The following is a 6,684-nucleotide window of genomic DNA, read 5'->3' as shown; positions in this document are numbered from 1 at the left end:
AATTATGGATTTGAACTGGACTGGACTTACTTCTACAATTGTGTGTGCCATTTCTTTCTTTTTTATTATCAAAGATATTTTTATTATGCTTATTGTCACAAATGTATTGCTAATTTATAGTCTTTAAATTATAACTCTTTAAAAATTCAGGTCCTTGGAACAGGAATGGAAATAGAGGTAACAAAAAGGTAAGGGGTGTGGGGGAAGGGTGGGGAGAGAGGGGGGCACCAATTGCAATGAGTGGCACATAACCACACACCCTCATCCAGGGGGAAGAACAACAGAAACCAGAGGGGAAGGGAGACAGTGGTAGGTGTGAGATGTGAAATTATAATAATCTACAATTCATCAAGGGGCCACGCGGGTTTGGGGGGGTGGGGAGAAGGGAAGGGGGAAAAAAAGAGGAGCTGATCCCAAGGGCTCAATGGAAAGTAAATGTCTAGAAAAGAACGATAGAATATATGTATGAATTGTTGGATAAAATTGATGTGTGGATTGTAACAAGAGTTGTAAGAGCCCCAATAAAATGATTACGACAAACAAACAAAAAAACATTCACTTTAGAAAAGTGAAAAAAATATATGTAATTGCAAAAAAAATTCAGGTTCCCATTTTTTATATGTAATATAACTTTTCAGTTTTTGTCTGAGTTTTATGAAATGAGCTATGGTCTGTTTCTAAAAAAAGATTTAAAAAGAGTCCATTTCTTGATATAAATCTCTTTTTATATTAGAGAACAGTTCTACTCTATGGCATATATTATCTACTCTATATCTAACATTATAGTGGTATTTAAACTTTATTCTAATTTGGATTCTACATCTGGTTCATCAACCTCCTATTATATTTCCTATATTGCTTAGTGATTGAGCCCAAAGGGGATTATGCTACTTTTTTTTTGTTAATGAAATATATTTATTTATTTATTTATTTTTAATAGTTTTATTAGGGGCTCATACAACCCTTATCACAATCCATACATACATCCATTGAGTGAAGCATATTCGTACATTCATTGCCCTCATCATTCTCAAAACATTTGCTCTCCACTGGCATCAGGTGCTCTTTTATTCCCCTTCCTCCCTATTCCCCCCTCCCTCATGAGCCCTTGATAATTTATAAATTATTATTTTGTCATATGCTACTTTTGTGGCAAGAGATGAACTGGATTAGGGTACTAAGATTTTTATTATAGACCACATTTTCTATAAAAACAATATTGCATACATGGAAAATGAGTCAGCGAACTTAGTTGTTTGAAGATCATTGTAAAATTCTGTTGATCTCCCAAAATGAAAAGTTGGCTTTAACAAATGGTTCATGCATCACTTGAAATGTTTGCTTCGTAATTAATGTTGTACACCTATTCCTATCGTAGGGTGGTGTCACCTTTGTCCCTACGCATACTCTCAGCAACCTTATGCAAACAGAATAAAGCGCTGCCCGCTCCTGCACTGTCTTCATAATCATGCCTGTATTTGAGCCCATTGTAGCCATCGTGTCACCTCCTCTGGATGAGCATCTTCATTTCTTTCATTGGCCCTCCAATGGACCTTCTCCAGGGACTGATATCTCCTAAGAATAAGTCCAGAGTGTATGAGGTGAAGTCTCACATCCTTACTTCAAAGGATCGTTTTGGTTGTACTTCTTTCCATATGGATTTGTTCATTTTCTGGTAGTCTGTGGTAAAAAATAACTCACCAACATCATAATTCAAAGATAGCAATTTTTTTCTTACTTTTCATTTTAAATCCTTTCCATGTATATGAAGTGACCAATGTGATGGCTTTGGTTGGTGAATCTTAGTCTTTAAAGTTATATCTTTTCTTTATAATACCTAAAGAGATATTTTTCAAAGATTTGCCCATTATTGAGTTCCTGACTGCTGTTTGCATGGGTGTTGATTGTGGATTTAAGTAAAATTAAATTCTTAACATCTTCAGTCATTTCTCCATTCATTGTGAAGTTTCTTATTAACCTAATTGTGAGGAGTTTTGTCTTCTTTATGCTATGATGTAATACATACTTAAGGCTATAGTCTTTGATCTTCATCAGTAAGAGTGTTATATCTTCTGTGCTTTTTAGCAGGTAAGGTTGTGCCATCTATATAATGAAGGGTGTTAATAAAACTTCTCCCAGTCCTGATGCTGTATTCTTCATCATATACTCTAGCTTCTTGGATTATGTGTCCAGAGTACAGATTGAATAAATATAGTGAAAAGATATAATGTTGACCCACACCTTTCCAAGTTTTAAATCGTCCAGTATCCACTTTATTCTGTTCAAAGGAGTGCTTATTGGTCTATGTATAGGTTCTTCATGAGCACAATGAACCATCTTAGTATTCTCATTCACCACAATGTTATCTATGAATTCTTATGATCCACACAGTTGAGTGACTTTATATAATCAATAGATATCTTTCTAGTATTCTCTGCTTTCAGTCATCAGTATCAACAATGATATCCCTGGTTTCACATTCTCTTTTGAATCTGGCTTGCATTTCTGGTAGCTTGCTGTTGTTAATGTACTGTGGCAACTGCTATACACCTGCCCTTTACTTTTTTTTTTTTTTTTTGCCATGTTGCCCCATTCACAATACAAACTAGGCACAGACAGGGCTCGGGTTGAGGTGGATACAGGGCACTTACTTTGCCTTCTTTTTCCATCCAGTCAGTGCAAGAGCACAGCCTTTGGTGAGCACCAGGAGGCAACACCAGCTCTGTACTTATCAATTATGTCATATCCAGAATGTCACTCTAACAATAATAGAAAAAAAATCTCAGCAAACTATGTTTTGAATTTACAATGTATGTCTGGCAGAAGTGAATGCTAATATGAATAATGCTGGCTCTGATATTTAGAGGTAGGTATCAACTTGGTTGGGAGATGATTCTCAGTAGTCTGGCAGTTACAAAATGTTATAATCACCCTCCATTTTGTGATCTACTATAAATATCCATCATTTCACATAATTTGGATTTTTACATAACCTGGATTTTGGAACCTATGTCAATAAGTGAGGGATAGGTGTAATTATAAATGAATAAATCAGAAGATGTCATAAAAAAATGTAGCAGCAAGAAAACCGACGTCACAACAAATTAGTATACTTTATGTTTGGATTGATCTTTTTTCTACTATTTCTTTATATTCTTTGCTTGTACAAATTCCCTAATTATTTCATCACAATTAAGTTACTGAACAATATCTACTTCCATACACACTAAGGATAACGAATCTAGTCTTTCCTGACTCAGTTGTACACTTAGGATTTTTGAGTCTCTTTAGGGATGACAATAAGTATTCGACTGTGCAGTTTGTGATAAAGTTAGAAATATGTGTGTGATGGTTAGATTTTATGTCAATTTGATGGTATCTGTATGGAGGTAGGTGTGGTGTCTCACCTCTTAATCAGGAGCCTGTTGACGTCTCATTGGGAGTGTGGTCTTTTTATAAGAGAGACACTGGGAACTTCTCTCTCTCTTGCTCTTTACTTTTCTGCTACTTGGATTCTGTGTCTAGCTCCATCCTGGGGCTGCCCATATGGCCTGCCATCCCTGGGACCTGTTGGTGCCCTGCCACGTTCCTGCTGAACTTGGATCCACAGTACTCTATATTCACGCTGAACTTAGATACACATTACTCTGTACTCACTGGAGTACTCCTGCTTTGCCTGTCTGCATCATTCACCTGCAATAACTTAAGTCTAAAGAAGGCTACCATTGGATACATGAACCCGAGTCAGGCTGGGCTGGGCTCCTTTCTTGATATGAAGTACTTTCTTATACATATATGAAGGTCACTGGCTTTATTTCTAGGAAACTCAGCCTAACACAATGTGTAAAGCAATATAAATATTTGGAAATATACATTGCATTTTATCCTCTATTGTGGAATTATGAAGATAAGTAAAAAGTATTGCTATTAGTATTTCAGTTTATACATGCACAAGTTTATTCCAAACTTACTTAAACATATCTCTGTGGTCAGTGGATAATCTTACAAGTTCTCCCGACAACTTATTTGGGTTAGTCTTATTGTTAGTAGGTGAGATAGTTTATTGTGCCAGCCTGGTTGATAAACACAAGTGGGATTAACTGAAGGGCAGAGAGATAAATGGCTTGGTGAGCCTTGCCTTTCTTGTCTCTCGCTCTGTGATCATCGGACCAGTGTGTGGCTGCCTTGCTTGTTCTGTGCCTCAACTTAAAGGCTACACTGCCTGTGGGACACCTAGCCTGTGGACTGTGTTGCTGTAAGTTGAGGTCCCTTTAAGACATCTCTGGAGCTGGGGACTGGCAGTTGGTGATCTGCCTTGTGATTGGCTGCTGTGCTGACATAGCTTAGCTCTCTCTACAAATAGAGAAAGTTCTGGCAGCAGACTAGACTTAAAGGTCTGCTAGTCTCTCAACTTTCTCTCACGGACGTGAGCTGCACTGAGCCATTTGTAGTGCTTTATAATTTAACTGTTTATTTCTTGTATTATATATTTATCTGTATATGATTTAACAGTTCATTTCTTGTTATATATCTAATTATCTTTATAAATAAATATATTAAATTATCAGCATTTGGTTTTATCTCTCTAGAGAATCCTGTCTAACACAGTAGGTGTCCTCACGTTGGTCCTGACTTATAGTGGCCGTATACACAACAGAACGAACACTGTCTAGCTCTGCACTATCGCCACAATTGTTACATTTGAGCCCATTGTTGAAGCCACTTTATCAACCCATCTAGTTGAGTGTCTTTCTCTTTTCCATTGCCTTCTACTTTACCAAGCATGATGCCCTTTTCCAGAGACTGGTCACTTCTGACACCATGTCCGAAGTTTGGGAGACAAAGTTTTGCCCTCTGTGACTCTAAAGACCATATGGAGGTATCTCCTCAAAGACAGATGTTTTCGTTCTCCCGGCAGTTCACAGTACTTTTAACACTCTTCACCAACACGATTATTCAAATCCATACATTCTTTACCATTAGTTGTTGTTCTTAGATGCAGTCTGTTGGTTTCAACTCACGGCGACCCGGTGAACAACAAAATGAAACCTTGCCCAAATCTGCACCATCATTATAATTGTTGTTTCGGGGGAAGAAGTTTTTAATGACGATCAGCTTCCTTAAGATTTTAAAGTAAGATTGAAGCTGTGGCACTTACATAATCTCCTGTCAACTTGAGCAAAGGGGTGGAGTCTAGCTGGTCAATCAGGTCATAGCCAATGAGGCCTCTGTGTGGTCATGGCATTCTCCTGAGGATTCTGGGAATTCCTCTCTTCTGCCCTGGAGGTGGGATACACACTCTCTCTGCTTCACCTTTCTGTTGACAAGCAGCATGGAACCATGCTGATGCCAGCCAGAGCCCTGGAGATGCTTCCACTGCCCCTGGATCCACAAGACTTTCCACCCACAAGTCTGTAATCTTCCTGCATTCAGTGTCATTGCATGTGTTGCATGAGTCTGAAGAGGAATTTTTGGCTGGTACTAGACATATGGGCTAATCAGACTTATGGACTTGATTTGGACTGGGCCACGATGTTTTCTTAATATACAATTACCCTTTGATATAAAACTCTCTCTTACACACATATGAGTGTCTCTGGATTTATTTCTCTAGTCAACCCAGACTAACACAGAAGCGACTTCAGATGATTTTATAAAGCCAATGATAACCAGGGAGTTGCCAGTATGATCCAGGGAAGAAGGGCCAATCAGAGCAGTGACTTCCCAGGGGATCTTCTAGTTGAGTTAAATTCAGAGCAGAGAGATCAGCTCAGAAGGGCATTGAGGCTGATTTCAGGTAATCCTCATAGACTTTTCCTAAGGATTTAGGACAATCTTATTAGGAAATGTTTTAACAAAATTGTACACAGCATTGGTCAGTAAAGGGCCAGGATAATTGTCAAGGAACTTTCTTCCATCAGGACAAGGTGCCTGTTCATTCTTGGAGGGCAGCAAGGGTTTCCCTATGAGAATTTGTTGGAAACCTTACTCTATCCATCTTCTATCCCTCACCTTGCCTCTTCAGATTTCTTTTTGTTCCCTAACCTCTAACAACATTTCAAAGGAACACACCTGAGTACCTGAAGGATGTCTGACATGGTGTAAAGAGTGTAAGGTTTCTTTGGGGAAGGATTAGAGAGATGGAAACACCACCTTCAGAAGTATATAAGGTCCCTTCCAATTTATTATACGTTAAATAGGAAGTTCATTTTGGAATTGTCTTTAGAGATTCACAAATATTTTTCTTTTTACCTTCTGTAAGATTTTGTTTTTGCATTCCACCTAGTAGTTGTTGTTTCTTTTACCTGCCTATAAAATGCTGTAACTGTTAAAATTTGAGTTTACCGTAGAAATACATTTCAATAATGGAAAATAAATGAAGTTTATAAGCAAGCACAATTTATCAAATAAAATTTACATTTGAATGTTGACCCTAATCCAAACATGTATATTTTAAAATAAATAAATAAAAACTAACGATCTGGAACATGTAATTTTGTTCCTCAGGTCTGAGATAATCAAAGAAATAATGTTGACTAAGCAGTTGGAAATAATGTAACTATTTTGTTGTTTGGTACTTGCTGGCGAGCCTTACGCAGATCTCCGTGCGTGCGTGCTTTCATCTTGGGATCATACTTAGGAACCAGAGTACTCACTTTCTACATTGTGACGCTGCGTCTTCAC

General features: G+C 37.8%; 1 non-coding gene across 1 annotated transcript; it reads right to left on the bottom strand.

Annotated features, from left to right (window-relative positions):
* Positions 1–2,579: 2,579 nt before the first annotated feature.
* LOC115872485 lies at positions 2,580–2,713 on the bottom strand. The gene has a single exon (XR_004047883.1). It is a non-coding gene; the product is annotated as a small nucleolar RNA SNORA51 (small nucleolar RNA).
* Between the last annotated feature and the right edge of the window lie 3,971 nt (positions 2,714–6,684).

This window comes from Echinops telfairi, unplaced genomic scaffold (assembly GCF_000313985.2).
Source record: "Echinops telfairi isolate 266 unplaced genomic scaffold, ASM31398v2 ScPeMD7_7424;HRSCAF=8462, whole genome shotgun sequence".
In the NCBI taxonomy this organism is placed as follows: domain Eukaryota; kingdom Metazoa; phylum Chordata; class Mammalia; order Afrosoricida; family Tenrecidae; genus Echinops; species Echinops telfairi.
This window is presented reverse-complemented; position numbering and strand designations above follow the sequence as displayed.